General features: G+C 41.2%; 1 non-coding gene across 1 annotated transcript; it reads right to left on the bottom strand.

Moving 5' to 3' along the window:
* Nucleotides 1-16792: 16792 nt before the first annotated feature.
* Nucleotides 16793-16864, bottom strand: Trnaa-agc (transfer RNA alanine (anticodon AGC)). Its single transcript has one exon. It is a non-coding gene; the product is annotated as a tRNA-Ala (tRNA).
* Nucleotides 16865-17372: the final 508 nt, after the last annotated feature.

Genomic DNA, 17372 nt, shown 5'->3' with positions numbered 1-17372 from the left:
TTTGTGCCCAGCCAGACTGTGGCATTAATTTATCTGCTGGGTGCAGTGGCACACAGCTCCTTGGAAAGCTGAGGAAGGAGGATTGTAAGTTGAAAGACAGCCTGAGCAACTTAGCAGGACTGTGTCTCACAATAAAAATAAAAAGGGATGAGCATGTAGCTCAGTGGTAAAGCACCTACCTAGTATGTGTGAGGCCCTGGTTTCCACCCCATTAACACACACACACACACACACACACTAAAAAAATTTTTTTTTTCATTTTTCTCTCTCTTTTTTCTACTGTTCTGGGGATGGAACTAAGGGCCTCACACATGACAAGTGCTCTACCATTGAGCTACTTCTCCAGACCTAGAGATCTAGTAGCAAAGTTGTTTTTGTTTTTTTTTCTTTTTTTAAATAGGGAAGAAGAAACAGATGAAGTTAAATTTTGTAGTATATTTTATTTAACTGGATATATCTAAGACATTATAGTTTTGGCATGTGATCAATATAAAAAATAATTATTAAGATACATATGTTTTAACTAAAGCTTCAAAAGTTGGCATTTATTTTGTACTTAGAGTGCATCTTAACTTGGATTGGTATCAAAAGGAAAAATTTCAATTAAAGATCTTAACTGATTTTATTTGCAATTCTAGAATTGGTCAACACTTCATCCCATAAATAAATGTTCCATCCCATAGAATAAAGTGAGCTAAGCAGAAGAGGTTGGTTTTATAAACAGAGGAGGCTGGAAAAGGAAGAAACAAAAAACAAAAATCAGATTGGTCATTTCAAAATTACTTTTCTTGTAAGGCAGGGACAAGGAGACAGAACAGTCGAAAGATAATTGATTAGTTAACATCAGATTACTTCAGGTTACCTTCTTTGTGTAAAGATTAAACCAGAGGAAACTTGATTATTACACCAATTGAAACTGGCCTGTTTGGGAATTTGGCTCTCTCCCTCCCGAAAGTCAGAGAATTTAGCCTGGGTTTGTTGATATGGAACTTTAGCAGGGGTTGTTCCATAATGAGTTTTCATCTTGTCTTTTGGGGCCCAGTTGGTGGAACTTAGTCTAAAACAATGGCCTCCCATATTTAACATGTGTCACATGCCTAACAGCCACAGGTGGCTTGTGGCCACCAAATCAGATAGTGCAGTGCTGCATCCTTGCTATGCAAGTATGGACTGCTAACAAACTACATCTGCACCAGTGGACCAGACCTACTGAATCCAAATCTGCATTACAGCAACAGCCCCAATTGATGAGGGACACATAAACATTTGATATCCAAGCTATCGAAACAACCTATGTCCTTCAATGGATGAATGCATAAAGAAAATGTGGTATGTATACACAATGGAATATTTTTAAGCCATAAAGAAGAATGTAGTAATGGCATTTGCTGGTAAATGGATGGAACTGCAGAATATCATGCTAAGTGAAATAAGCCAATCCCCCAAAACCCAAAGGCCAAATGTTCTCTGTGATTTATGGATGCTAAGCCAAAACAAGGGAGGTGGTGGTGGGGGAATAATAGAAATCCATTGGATTAGACAAGGGGAAACGAAGGGAAGGGAGAAGGAGGGGAATAGGAAAGCCAGTAGAATTAATTGGACTCTCTGCATCAGCTACAACCACAAGAGTGGGATCCTAAATAGAATAAGTTACACTTCATGTAAGTATACATAGAATGCATACCTTCTACTGTCATGTATAACTAAAAAGAACAAATCAAAGAAAACACCAACTTTTGAGCATTGTTGGGTGTACTGCTGGCTGAAAGCAAACTAGGAGTGGGCAGAAAGCCAAAATGCTCTCTCTTCCCACCCATCCATTTTTTGTTCTTCTTTGGAGACCTCTCTAGAGAGTTTTAAATTATAAGACCTACTCCCAAGACCTGATTTAATTGGTCCAGGGAGGGATGGAGGCAATAGGTTTTATGATGCTCTACAGGTGATTCTGATATGTAGCTGGATAGTGAGTCACAGACTAACCCAACACCAACACTCTGGCCTCCCTTAGTCCTGCCAGGTGTCACGATAACCACACCTGAACTTATATCCTTGGGGACTTTGAAGGAAGTTAAGATGAGTAATACAGGTAAATCCCTACAACATTGTATGAAATACTCCTAATTGTCCCACAAACTCTGAGAAATTGATGCCATATGTGAAGATAGGATCCCTTTGGGAAAATAAGGCAGTCTTAATTTAACTGCTGCTGTCGCTAGCTCAGCTAATTCCCCTTTGGTTACTGGAATAGTAAGAAAATAATATAGGATTTGTACATTTATGAAATAATTGTCCTAATAAAGATGTCCATGTTCGGGCAGGGGATGTGGCTCAAGCGGTAGCGCGCTCGCCTGGCATGCGTGGGGCGCTGGGTTCAATCCTCAGCACCACATAAAAATAAAATAAAGATGTTGTGTCTACCGAAAACTAAAAAATAAATATTAAAAAATTATCTCTCTCTTTCTCTCTTTAAAAAAAAAAAGATGTCCATGTTCAATATATTAATACTATTGGTCTTTTCCTGGAAACAGTTAAATTCCACAGACATTTATTGAGTCCCTACTGTACACCAGACATAATGGGGCTACAAAGATGTTTCTATACAACAGACATGGCCTCCAAGGACCTCACCTATAAGCATCTGGGATTTGGGGGAATTGAGACCCATCTGACCTTAAGTTTCTCAATTTGTAAAAACTAAAATAAAATACTGCATAACATCCTTACTGCTAGTACTTAGAATATCTGAAGGATTTCAAGCATCATCATTTTACATTATGGTTAGCATCTTTCTTTTTTTCTCTTTTTGCAGTACTGGGGATTGAACTAAGGCCTTCACATTACTTTACTACTGAGATACATCCCCAGTCTTTTTATTTTATTTTGATTTACAGGGTCTTGCTAAGTTACCCAGGTTGGGTAACTTGTGATCCTCCTGCCTCAGCCTCCTGAGTAGCTGGGATTACAGGTGTGCCCACTACTCCCAGCTTCATGTATAAATGTATGTATAAATTTAACTCCTAAAGTCATCTGGTTTCTCCTTGCAAAGAAACTTTCTGGATGAGGAATAAATACAATTTTAACTCATTGGGTGTCAAACATGATGATTTTCTCCCATCATTTTGTAATGCTGCAGATGCATCTACATAATAATGAAATAATTTGAGACATACAAATTTTCAAATTATGCAAGTCATGAACTCAGAAAGAGAACTGTTTGGCATTCCATTTCTTTCCAGGATGCATGGGACGGGCCAGTGGGTGTGCACATGTGCGTACATACACACTTGGATTTTTACTTGCCCTGGCAGAGGAGGGAAGGGTCGTAGGCTGTTTCACATCAGGTTTTCATTTCTGCTTCAAACTGAACCTCAGCATTAGAACTGGTCATAGCAAGTGTCACTTGCTAAATGTACTTCTGCAAAAAGTTTTGTGCTAATTAGAGCAGAAAGACAGGGGGAGAGGCAGAGGAAATGTAAGCAGGGAAATAGGAGAAAGGATAGCTTTGAAAGGCTATGGTGAGGGGGAACTCAAGGACTGCAGAGACAAAGGAAACAGCCCAGAACAAAGACCTAAAATTTCTCCAGGAGTGAGTGGATGTGGATCACGGCCCTTGCTGGAAACTGAGAGAGCTCCCTTAAAAAAAAAATCACTATATTTGGGGACTGGTGATAGAACGCAGGGGTGCTCTACCACTGAGCTTCGTGCCAGTCCTTTTTATTTTATTTTATTTTATTTTTGTGACAGAGTCTTGCAAGGTTGCTGAGGGGCTCACTAAGTTGTCCAGGCTGCTTGCTACCGAGCCTGGCCTAATAAGTTGCATTTTAAGAGCGAATCAGTTTGACAGCACAGTGGCCATTGTGTTTTATGAGGTTGAACCTTAGCAATGGCCACCTCAAGGAGCAGTTTAACTGACATCAGGCTGCCTGCTTTTAGTTGAAGAACCTCCCCTACAGAACACATGGCTTGGGGTTGGCTACTAATGTGGTACCCCGCATTCTTCACATACTCCTCTCTGCCCACCCCTCACAGCAGCCAGGTGTCAGGGGCTTGGCAGTCACCTCTCTGGCTCTTGCTACCAATTCTACTGCCCACACATCATCCTGGGCATGTCGACAGCAATTTGGTCTATGAGGATGGAAATGTCAACCTGCCATCACCTGTCTTTTGGTGCTTCTCCTGCTGAAAGGCAGAGCTGACCTTAAGCAGAGAGCATCATCACGGCAGGTATAAAGGATACTTGGAGCCAATAGGGGCTGATGAAAAGACCTGACTCCCTTCTCTCCCTGTTGCTGGGCACCTGCAGAGCCCATCTTCCTGGTAAATTGCCTTTGTGGTGGTTTGACACCTAGGAAAGAGTATAGCAGGTTTCCTCAAGTAGCTTCAGTTGTGAAAAAAATAATGTGTCAGGCAAGAGGGAGGGGGAGAAGGGAATCTTAGCAGCAGACACCGGCTGTAGCTGGATCCTGCCAAGGTAAAGGGAGCTTCTGCTAAACAGTGGATGAGCAGCACAGTAAGACCACCAGAGCCCAGACACCAGAGCTGGCTAAGCCAGGGGATCTGAAAAGGAAAGGTGTCGTGAAAAGGAAAATGGAAAGGGAAGGGTTGATTAGGAAGTGATTATGTAGCCGATGTGACAGGCCCAGGTGGGAGAGGAGCAAGCCTGTTATTAGGACCAACTGAACACAGAAGAGCTGTGCCACTCCTCGAGAGCCCTATTTCCATCTCAAGCCTGGCACAAGAGCCCCTGAATCACGTGGGAACCACACAGGAAACGAGTGCTCCCGACAGTGGCCAGCTACATGCTGTTCAAGGCTGAGTAAAGAGGCCTGACCCACTGAGGACTTCAGACAACAGGCTGAATGTAAACATGGAAGGATCAAGAGGGCAATTATAAATAAAAAGCAGCACCAGGACAACATGTGGACAACTACAGGGAAAATCCATGCTATTCCTCCTCCCTGGTAAAGGCATTTTCATCTTGAATAGGATTTTCTGGGCTTGCCCTCACATACATATTTGTACAAATTTTTCAATAAACCCAGAATTTCATACCTGCTTTTTTTCATTTGTCAGTATATCAGAAACATTTCTCAGTGTTTTTTTTTTTCATACTCTCCCCACCCAACCTCACCCAGTACTGGGGATTGAACCCAGGGATATCTACCACTGAGCTACATCCCCAGTCCTCTTTGTTTTATCTTGAGACAGGCTGACGTCGAGTTTGTGATCCTCCTGCCTCGGCCTCCTGAGTTGCTAAGATTACAGACATGAGCCACCTTGCCGGGCTCATCCTCTTTATCATTGAAAATTGCTATGCAATATTCCACTGAATGTATAGACTTCCACTTAGTGAAAGATTTTTCTTTCCAGGGAGTAGATTTCTTTCTTTTTTCAAATGGCTGCCTTGAGGTGTAACTGGTACACAATAAATTGTGTACATTTAAAGCTTGTGTATATAAAGACCTGGGAACTCTTCACTATAATCAAGATAATTATCACGATAAGAAGATTATCACTATAATCAAGATAAAACATGCCCCCATCCCCTGAGTTTTCTCCTGCCCCTTGTCATCTCTCCCACCTCTCTGGGTCATTTCTATATGGGTGGATTATTACTCATGGTCCCAGTGCCTGATGTATTCATGCGCTTACGCAGTTTTTCTCCCCTTGTCCTGTGTTCTGTTTGAAACAAAGCAATGTGGTGAAAGTGATGTTATGCTGGTTCCAGGCCTAAGTCTTAGGAAGCACTAGCAGCTTACGTTTTTTGCACCTTTGGAATGTTTCTTCTTGGAACCTTGCTGCCATGCTGTGAGGAAGCACAAGCAACCATGTAGCGAGGACCTCTGGAGGAGAACCCAGAGCCCTGGCTGACAGCTCCAGCTGAGCTCCTGCAGCAGGCAGCACCCACAAACAGGCATCCCAGTGCTCCAGCCCACACTACATGAAGCAAAGAACTGCCTATCAACCCACAGAATCCAGAGAAGTGAGTTACTATAACTGAAGTCACTACGCTTTGGAGTGGTTTGTTGTATATTCGCCAATAAGTAAAACATTATGTAGGTTGTTAGTCATTATGAAAACATAAGAAATGACGATTAGGATGTATTCTCATTCTCACCTTATGTCGATCTTTACCTCTTGTCTTCTTTACAGGTAACCTTTTTGGTTTTGCATGCTGGGCAAGAACTCTACCACTGAGCAGTCTACAGCTAAACTTAATGAAGGGCATATATTTGCTGTCCATCTTTCTCTACCCTGGGTCTTCTCTTACAACTGGGCTTCTGATCTTATTACTCCTTGGGAATGTTCTCACCATGGTCTCCGTGAATTCTCTGTTGCTTAATCCAGAGGATATCTTTTGATCCTCATCTTATTTGATCTCTTAGTAGCATTTCTCTCCGTCAATCACTCCTTTCTTTAAATTGTCTTTTTCCTACATGCATTGAATAAGAATGATCATGCAGACACATTTCAGAGACCTAAAGAAATAGTTGCCACAGAGGTTGGCAAGTGTAGTCTTTACATGGTTGGCCATGCATCCAGCTAAAAACTCCACCAATATGGAAAAAAGGGAAAGAATGGATACTGCAACAATAGCAGGTTCTGCCACAGCTATAGAAGTTTCTATTCCTTCTCATGCTCCTTTAAGAGCATCTTTGGCTCTACCTGGTCCTGCAATGATATTCCATGGCTTGTCCCACCTCTTTGCCTTTCTCAATCTACTCAATCGAGAGTCCTTAGACTCTAACAACCTACATTATGTCCTCAGTTTGCACCCTCCCATCGATATCCTGCCAAGCCTCCTCTCCTTTACCCATTGCCCAGCTCCACCATTATGCTTCTGAAAAAAAAAAAAAAAAAGTCTTGTTTTAGGATGGGCATAGTGGTGCATGCTTGTAACCCCAGTGGCTCTGGAGTCTAAAGCAGGAGGATCTTGAGTTCAAAGCCAGCCTCAGCAACTTAGCGAGGCCTTAAGCAACTTAGGGAGACCCTGTCTCAAAAAATAAAAAGACTGGGGACATGATTCAGTGGTTAAGCACCCCTGGGTTCAATCCCTGAAAGAAAAAACAGATTGTTTTTTGTTTTACCATTAGCCACAGCTCATCTGCAGAGCATCAGCATATATATGAGAGAAAGAAGAGGTTTGGGAGGACTTAAAAATGTATTTTCCAAACTGAATAGAAATAAGTTATAAAAATAGATACGTTTTTTGTTGTTAGTTTGTTGTTGTTAGTTTACAGATCAATTTAGAGGAAAAAAAGCACATTAGCAAAGTGAAATTTTTCTATGGAGAAAAGCCATATGGAATCTGAATTCCTGGGTATGGTTAATAATAGTCAACTTCCATACCATATAGCACTTTATGAACCCCTTTATCTCATGTTATCTATATAGCAGATATGTAAGGAAGGTATTATCTATACTTAACACTGGTACTCAGATGGGCGAGGTCCCCTGCCAGAGCCACACATCTAGCAGAGGTAGTGCTGGAATTTGAGCTTGTGTGTCACCTGGGTCTGCATTGCCACCTGCGTGCATCCAATTGGGACTGACAGGGTATCCTGAAGGAACACTTGGGCTAGACACATCATAAAGGCACATTGCAAAGGGGTCTGCTCCGTGAGGAGGCACATAAATGGACAGAGGACAGGTTCAACTGCTAATTGGTGAGTGGATAATATCTGTAGAGATTACATTTGGAAACCAAGTTCTAATTGACCCTTTTGTCATTATGTAAATTTTATTGTTGATAATTCTTCTTGCTCTGAAGCTTACTCTGTGTGAAAACAATAAAAGTACCCAATCTATTTGTTTGTTTCTGGTACTGGATTGAACTCAGGGGTGCTCTACCACTGAACTATACCACATCCCTTTTTATTTTAAATTTTGAGACAGGATTTCACTAAATTGATGAAGCTGGCCTCCATCTTGAGAGCCTCCTGCCTTAGCCTCCTGAGTAGTTGGGATTACAGGTATGCACTATTATGCCAAGCTAGCTTTCTTTATTTTATTTATTTACTTATTTTAGCTATAGATGGACACAATACCTTTGTTTTATTTATATACTTTTATGAGATGCTGAGGCTCAAACCCAGTGCCTCACATGTGCCAGGCAAGTGTTCTACCACTGAACCACAACCCCAGCCCTAAAGCTAACTTTCTTTTGATTAATGTTAACATGATAAATCTTTCTCCATTACTTTATTTTTAACCTATGTGTGACTCTATATTTAAGGCAAGTTTCTTATGGACAACATATAATTGGGTGTTGCTTTTTGAACCATTCTGACAATCTCTCTCTTTTTTTAAAATTTAAGCCTTTTAAAGTAATTATTGATGTAGAACAATATTTACCTTATTTGTTCCTGTTTTCTAATAATGCCTCTTGTTCTTTGTTCTTATTTTTGTCTTCTACTCTGACATTATGGTTTTCACTTGAACATTTTACGATTTCATTCTCTGAATCAATTATAATTTCATTCACCGTATCAATTATAATTTTGTGTCTGTATGTGGAACTGAGAATTTAATCCAGGCGCTCTTTGCCACTGAGCTATACCTCCAGCTCTTTTTTAATTTTTATTTTGAGACAGGGTCTTGCTAAATTGCCCAGACTGGCCTCAAACTTGTCATCTGTCTTAGCCTCCCATGTTTGCTGAGATTACAAGTGTGTATTACTGCACCCAGCAATTTTTTTTTCTTTTGCTTGTATTTAACATTTTTAGTGGTTACTCTGGGGTTTGTAATATACATTTACAATGAATCCAAACCCACTTTCAAGTTACAATACACCTTAGAATGGTGGTTGCCAGGCTCTGAGGTTTGGGGGCCATGGAGAGTTATTATTTAATGGATTCAGCATTTCCATTTGGGCTGATGACATATATCTGGAAATGGATAATGGTGATGGTTGAACAAAAGTGTAAATATACTTAGGGCTCCTGAATGGAAATTTTAAGAAGGTTTAAAATGATACATTTTATGTTATGTTTATCTTCCCTCCATTAAGTCAATAAATAAGAAATAAAGAATAGAGAGAGGGCAAGAGAGAAAAAGAGGAAAGTCAAGAGAAAAGGGCCCACATCTGGGATGCTTCTGCTTTTCAACCCAGCAGCAGAACTTGGTGTTATAACAATCTATTAAAAAGTAAACCAGCCTGTCTTCAGCCTTAGAACTGTGAATTCTCAGCTGAATGAGGAAGTGTTTCTCGGTTTGTTTAATTTGCATACTAATGCAATGCAAATACCGGAGTGTGTGGGGGGGGGGATGCCACCAGCAATAAACCCTTGGTTGCAAAGTGGAGCACAGTCAGTGAGTGCCCAAGGTCTGGAGGTGACAGATGAGGACACAGGAGGTCTGATAAAATTCAGTCAGTTCATTCCAAAGATCTAAGGACAGACAGAAATGTGACAACAGACAAATGGCAGCAGGCTAAGTGGGCGTAGTGACGAGACACGTCTTTGTTTAAAGTTCCTTTGAGATTGGTGTCAGTGGAACAGCAGTGATAGGAAAGGCAGAGAAACGTTGGCAGGGGAAAGCGTGGCTGTCGCTGTCTTGACGAGAACTCGAGTAAACATGGGTTTCACACTACGCTGTGCACAATCCTGCTGCAAATTAAAACTTCCTTAAAATCCTGCGCTGCACCAGCTCTTTGTTTCTGCAGGCGGCTTTGTTAAGAGTGGAGTGCTAAGTAGGTTTCTTTCCCCTTCACAGAAAACAATTTTGGTTTTCATTGGCCAAGCACAAACAAAGACCTCTATTAGATACTCATGGTGTTGTTCTTAAGTGCTGCTGATCAAGGTATGCTGGCTCAGATTGTGGAGGAATGGGTATTAAATGCTCTTCTCCCAGTCTTTTTTTAAAATTTATTTTAATTAATTACACGTGACAATAGAATGCATTTATGCACTTTGACATATCATACATAGATGGGATATAATTTCTCATTTTTCTGATGTATATGTTGCAGAATCATATTGGTCATGAAGTCATATCTAAACATATAGTAATAATGTCTGTTTCATTCTACTATCTTTCCTATCCCCACATCCGCTCCCCTCCCTCACTTCCCTCTACCTAATCTAAGGTAATGCTATTCTTTCCTAGTGCCCCCCACTTATTGGGAATTAGCACCCACATATTAGAGAAAACATTCAGCCTTTGGTTTGGTGGGACTGGCTTATTTCGCTTAACATGATATTCTCCAATTCCAACCATCTACTATCAAATGCCATAATTTCACTCTTCTTTAAAGCTGAGTAATATTCCATTGAGTATATATATCACATTTTCTTTATCCATTCATCTATTGAGGGACACCTAGGTTGGTTCCATAGTCTAGCTATTGTGAATTGAGCTGCTATGAACATTGACGTGGCTGTATTACTGTAGTAGGCTATTTTAAGTCCTTTGAGTATAAACCAAGGAGTGGGATAGCTGGGGCAAATGGTGGTTCCATTCCAAGTTTTATGAGGTATTGAAAGAGTAAAAGAAATTGAAGTTAAAGTGTAAAAGACCGGGTATTGTAAAGTTTCTAAGCTGCAAAGCCTGAGTTAAAATGTAAAGGACCAGGTATTGTTAAGTTCCTATGCTACACTCAAAACCTGAAATTCCTGTAGCTGTTAGGACAATTCCCGGGACTGCCCAGTAGATATTCCCCCTGACCATTTAGTTGTTTAATAACCTAGACCCTGTGCAGCTTGGCACGTAGGCATCTCAGGGCCCAAACCAATCAGTTTGAATGTATCCCCCTCCTTAGGACTGACCTATCACTCCCGCCCGACCTGTTCCCGCCAATGAATGTACTAATCATGTTTGAGAATTGTTGTTTGATTTTCCCGCGGTGTATGGTGATTTGTTAAAGGGGACTGTGATGTATGTAAAGTCCCTGCCCTCCCTAAAAAAAGTGTACTTAAGCACTGCTCAACCCCTGCTCGGGGCTCTGGGCTGCTCTCCCTCCTTGAGTGAGCACAGAGCCCCAGCATGCTGGATCTCCAATAAACCCCCCTTTTGCTGTTGCATGAGTCGGTCTCTTGGTGGTCTGTTCCTCCGACATTCGCCGGACCCTTACAGTATCTATCTCCATACTGCTTTCCATAGTGGTTGCACCAATTTGCAATCCCACCAGCAATGTATGAGTGTACCTTTTTCCCCACATCCTTGCCAACATTTATTGTTGCCTGTGTTCTTGATGATTGCCATTCTGACAGGAGTGAGATGAAATCCTTGAGTAGTTTTGATTTGCATTTCTCTAATTGCTAGAAATATTGAACACTTTTTCTTATATTTCTTGATCAATTGTATTTCTTCTTCTGAGAAGTGTCTGTTCAGTTCCTTGGCCCATTTATTGATTGGGTTAACTATTTTTTTTTTTTTTTTTTTTTTTGGTGTTAAGTTTTTTGAGTTCTTTATCTATCCTAGAGATTAATACTCTATCAGATGTGCAGGTAGTAAAGATTTCTCCCAATCTGTAGGCTCTCTCCTCATGTTATTGTTTCCTTTGCTGAGAAGAAGCTTTTTAATTTGAATCTATCCCATTTATTGATTCTTGATTTTACTTCTTGCGCTTTAGGAGTCTTATTAAGGAATTCAGATCCTAGGCCAACGTGGTGAAGATTTGGGCCTGTTTTTTCTTCCATTAGGCGCAGAGTCTCTGTTCTAGTGCCTAACTCTTTGGTCCGCTTTGAGTTGATTTTTGTGCATGGTGAGAGAGTTTTTTTTATATATATATATATATTTAATTGTCAATGGACCTTTGTTTTATTTATATGTTGTGCTGAGAATCGAACCCAGGGCCTTACACATGCTAGACAAGCACTGTACCACTGAGCCACAAATCCAGCCCCATGAGCCACAAACCCAGCCCCAAGAGATAGAGGTTTAATTTCATTTTGCTACATATGAATTTCCAGTTTTGCCAGCACCATTTGTTGAATAGGCTATCTTTTCTCCAGTGAATGTTTTTGGCACCCTTGTCTAGTATGAGATAACCATATTTATGTGGGTTTGTCTGTGTCCTCTATTCTGTACCATTGGTTTACAAGTCTATAATATCATGCTGTTTTTGTTACTATAGCTCTGTAATATAGTTTAAGGTCTGGTATTGTGATGCCTCCTACTTTACTTTTCTTGCTAAGGATTGCTTTAGCTACTCTGGGTCTCTTATTTCATGACTGCTTTTTCTATTTCTATGAAGAATATCATTGGGATAGGAATAGGAATTTCATTAAATCTGTATAATGCTTTTGTTAGCATGGCCATTTTGACAATATTAATTCTGCCTATCCAGGAACATGGAAGATATCTCCATCTTCTGAGGTTTTCTTCAATTTCTTTCTGTAGTGTTCTATAGTTTTCATTGTAGAGGTCTTTCACCTCTTTTGTTAGATTGATTCCCAGTGGGTTTTTTTTTTTTTTTCTTTGAGGCTATTGTGAATGGAGTAGTTTTCCTAATTTCTCTTTCAGTGGATTCATCGCTGATGTATAGGAATCTGTTTGATTTATGGGTGTTGATTTTATATCCTGCTACTCTTACCGCTGTTGGCCCGTGACGAGTCCTTGCTTCCCCAATGTTAAAGAATAACACCAGAGAAGCACGCCGAGGCAAGGTCAGAGTAGAAATTAGAAGTTTATTACAGGACAGCAGAAAAGACTTCTCCCAGAGGAAGAAGAGGACCCAAGAGGTGGAATCCGTGGAAGTGCGGTTGTTTCCCCTTTTTATAGTTCTTTCAGTGATGGAATGTAGGTTGGAAGGCCCCAGGGGTGGGACACAGGTAGGCCAAACAAGTAATCTGGGCAGGAAGGACTTCATTATCACTTCTCTGGGATGGGCTATCTCCAAATCTGTTGGGGGCTGTTCCTGGGTTCCATTAACATTTCTTTGGGGTGGACTTTGACCTAGGGCCTTTCCCGGACTTCATTAACATTCCATGAGTTGTCCTGCGTTCTGGAATCATTATCAGCATGGCCTCCATTTTAGATTTCACTCGATATTAGACCCGATTTACCTAACTACACTGACTACCTAACTTTAAATCTGGCTTCACTACTTTGCTGAATTCATTTATTAGTTCTAGGAGTTTTCTGGTGGATTTTTTTTGGATCTTCTAGATATAGAATCATGTCATCAGCAAATAGTGATAGTTTGAGTTCTTCTTTACCTATTTGCCTTACCCTCTACTATAGCATCTTCCACTCCAGGAGGATATTACTTCTCCTCCCGTTTCTCAGATGTGCAGTTTTTCTGATGGTTCAGCCTACCTGGTGTTTACTTACAACAGAGAAAGCACCAACTGTAGAGACCGGAAGGAGGCAGGGATCTCTGATGTTAGCAATAGTCTGAAGCAGGGTGTTGGGAAATTCTCTGAAGCCTTAGCCTGGCCTGTGAGAGGGGGGACAGGATCCACTAGCTGTGTCTACCATGGGCAGGGGTCTTACGACACCTGAACCACCTGTTTGCTGGTTTGGGACCGGGGCTAATCCCTGTCACTTGACTAGTACCTTTTAGTTATAGTCACATCCAATTCATTCTTTTTTTAAAATATATATTTTTTTAGTTGTAGATGGACACAATATCTTTGTTTTTATTTGTTTATTTTTATGAGACGCTGAGGATCAAACCCAGGGCCTCACGTGTGTGAGGCAAGCACTCTTCCATGAGCTACAACCCCAGCCCCAATCCATTCTTTTCTGGGGTCAGAGAAGCATCTCAAGGCCGCTCAGTGCTCCCCCTCTTCTGCATTGGTTCTCTCCTGGGCCTCCTGTGCAGCTGAGAGACTCTTCTCTCCACCTGCTCTTGCAGGAGGTCCATCCTCATCACTATCAGTTCCTAGTGAGGAACTGGAAGCCGTGCTCAGTGGGATACAGCCTACCCTGAATTAAGAGCTTCCAACAATGCAATCACGAGGCTCTGCCTGCCTGGTGTCCTGACTGATCTATAAAGGGGAAATGGATTTCTATGTTCTATAGCTTTATTTTTGTCCATTTGCTTCTCAGTGGTGTCTAGGCCATAGGCCCACCCTTTGATAGTGATCAGTCTGCTCCTGTTAATTGGTGGACATGTGGGATATAAGAATGTGTCCCTACCCCAGATTCTGCTCGGTGGTATCCTTTCATTCTGGTGAGTGATCTTCAGGCCCATATTCCTACCTTTCTCTGGTATTGTTGATTTCTCTGAAACCCTTCAAATCAGGGAAGCATATTTTTCCACCCTCCCCCTCCCACCTCCTACCTCCTTTTGTGAAGCAGCCTGAAAAAAACAAACACCTTGCCTGATTGATTTCAGAGGCCATTGATTTCAGTTTTGCATATTAATCTCTGCCTCCTGTGGGCAATGTGGATTAACAGCCTGCATGCAGTAACTCTGACTCTGAGAATCTAGACGTGCATGGAGTGGCCTGAGCAATTTAGCAGAGGCTCTAAGCAACTTAAGGAGAACTTGACTCAAAATGAATAAATAAATAAATAAACAAATAAATAAATAAGGCTGTGGATGTGGCTCAGTAGTTGAGTGCCCCTGGGCTCAATCCCTGGTAACAACAAAGACAACAAAAAAAGTGCATGGGATGTTTGACAAGGGAGGAGGGGTGGAGCTCCCTCTCTGCAAAGATAGCCAGGTAGGGCTAGAGATGTAGCTCAGTGGTAGAGTGCCTGCTTGGCATGGGGGAAGTCCTGGGTTCCATCACCAGCTGCATATAGAAAGAGTAAGAATAAGTTTGTCAACACTTAAGAAATCTTCTGATTTATTTTATTTTTTGAGACCGGTTCTCATTATGTTGCCTAGGCTGGCCTCCAACTATCAATCCTCTTGCCTCAACCTCCTGAGCAGCTAGGATTACAGGCATGGGGAGCATTATACCTGGCTTTAACTTTTTTTAATTTTTAATTGACAAAAGTTGTATTTATTTATGGGATACAACTGGATGTTTTAAAATAGACATATATTGCTGAATGGCTAAATCAGGCTAATTAACATAGGCATTAACATCACCTATTTGTCAGTTATTGTCTAATTATAAAAATTCAAATCAGGGGCTGGGACTGTGGCTCAGTGGTAGAGCGCTTACCTTGCATGTGTGAGGCTCTGGGTTCAATTCTCAGCACCACACATAAATAAATTAATAAAATAAAGGTCTATCAACAACTAAAAAATATTTTTAAAAAATCAGATCAACAGTGGGCATCTGTAAGATGTAGTTATTCTCAAGTCTGAGAAATGATAATCTGTCTCATCTAGTCTTTACATAAATCCTTAAGAATGTGTAATTTTATTCCCATTTTATAGAAGAGAAAGCTGAGACCCAAATACATTAAGTGATCCAACCAAATCCACATAGCTAACGAAAGGCAGAGCTGGGATTTGAACCCAGATCACAACCAGCTCTAAATTTCCTGATTCCTGTTCTGACTCCCAGATTAGCAATGCTGGGTTTGTGAATGATACGGTTAGGGGACAGACAGAAGAGGATGGTGGGAATGCAAGCTTAAGAAAATAATTCTATAAAATGTGCCCACTGTGCTGACTCCTACATGCTTTCTTTGACAAAAAGTAAGTTACCTGCAGCCCTGCCTGGCCTAAGTGGAGAGGATATGTCACATTCCTCAGCAAACTACCTGTTATCTACAAGGAAGTGCAGTCAGGAAATAAAATCCACAAAAGGAACCCAGATTACTTTGAAGGGAGAGACATTTGTAACCCTTTTCACAGACCAGATTCTGGAAGATAAGGATAATTCTCCTAACCATAAAATCTGTAAAAATGATTAAGAATCCAATTAGAACCAGTCAGCATGGGCCAAGGTGACCTAGAGTTGCCATGACAATGGGGACTTGAAAGTCTGATGTCACCCCGCTGTCAGTCGAAAGTCAAGAGGTGGACCTGGGCACAACTCTCTGGAAACTTCTCTGGAATCACCAATAAAACTAAAGGGCAGGAGAGGCATGTTGTTCCTGTCCTTTCTGAGAGGACCCACTCCCTCCCTTGAGAGTTTCCTCTTTCCCTTTAATAAACTCATTCCTATTACTCTGAGCAAGATGTCTGAAATCTTTCTGACTTGATCGCAAGAACTGGCGTTTGAAGGGTGGGCCTTCATGCTACCTCAGTTTCTCTGAAGGCCCTAGCTCTGTCATTGTACCATGCCTCTCCCATTTGAGTCATCTCACCTTGCTTTTAACCTTTACCTATCATTGATCTAGTCAAATCTTCACACACTTGCAATTTAGAGGGGCCCAAGACATGGGGAAAGAATCTCAGATCTGGGCCTTGGGTCTCAAAACCAGAATTCAGAAAGGCTTAGGACAAACCGGTGTTCAGAACTGTCATAGATGATTTCTAATTTACATTGTTGGTTCCCTTCGTTTTTGAGAGCTAGCCTGGGAATCTAACTATAATTTACAATCTTATTTTTAGAGATGGATATCATCATGTAAGGTCTAGTAAACTTTTGGAACCAGCTCAATGTCATTCAAACTGCCAGCATCAGTATTATATATGATTGGTGAGAAATCAGCCAAGAAGGGAGTGGGCTGGTGTCTCCTATAGGAAAATTAGCTTTCTTCTGCTCCATGTCACAGGGTGCTCTCTGAAATTGGTCAGCTACTCTGCGGATGTGCCAAGGGCTTGGTTGAGGTTCATCAGCACACCTGGGCCATGAAACCTGAAACCTCAAGGCACCTGGCTAAAGACAGATTAAACTATGCACAAGAAAAAAGCACTGTTAACACTAAACTGTTAACTGTGATGGTTGCAGCACTGGAGAAAATTCTTTTTTTTTTTTTCTTTTTTTCTCTTTCTAAATAGTGCTGGGAATTGAACCCAGGGCCTCTTGCATGCTAGGCAAGCACTCTACCTCTGAGCTACATCCCCAGCCTATCTTATACTTTTCTACAACATAAATATATATTTATATTTCAGGCGCAGTGATGCATGCCTGTAATCCAATGGCTGGGGAGACTGAGGCAGGAGGGTTATGAGTTCAAACCAGCCTCAGCAACTCAGGAAGACCCTGTCTCAAAATAAAAAGTAAAAAGAGTTGGGGGAGTACCAAAAACACAACCAACCAAACAAACAAAAAAACAAAAAACAAACCCATATATTGTTTTTGATTAAAAAAAAATGAGGATGAAAGAAAAAGAGTTTATTTAAAAAAAAAAACAAAAAAACCACCCTGCCAATGGGGAGGGGGCACTATTGCCACACACAGCCATCTGCTGCATCTTACTTATGAGTCCCACAGTGTGAGGAGACAATAGAAGCCACAGATTGGATGTGGGGTGAAATCTGTGCAGCGTGAGTGCTGGGGAGGGTTCCAAGGCATTTATTAAAGGTGCAGGCAGTGACACTTCTTTGTTTCTTTCAAGTCGATTCACATCCA

This window comes from Marmota flaviventris, chromosome 1, assembly GCF_047511675.1.
Source record: "Marmota flaviventris isolate mMarFla1 chromosome 1, mMarFla1.hap1, whole genome shotgun sequence".
Classification (NCBI taxonomy): domain Eukaryota; kingdom Metazoa; phylum Chordata; class Mammalia; order Rodentia; family Sciuridae; genus Marmota; species Marmota flaviventris.
This window is presented reverse-complemented; position numbering and strand designations above follow the sequence as displayed.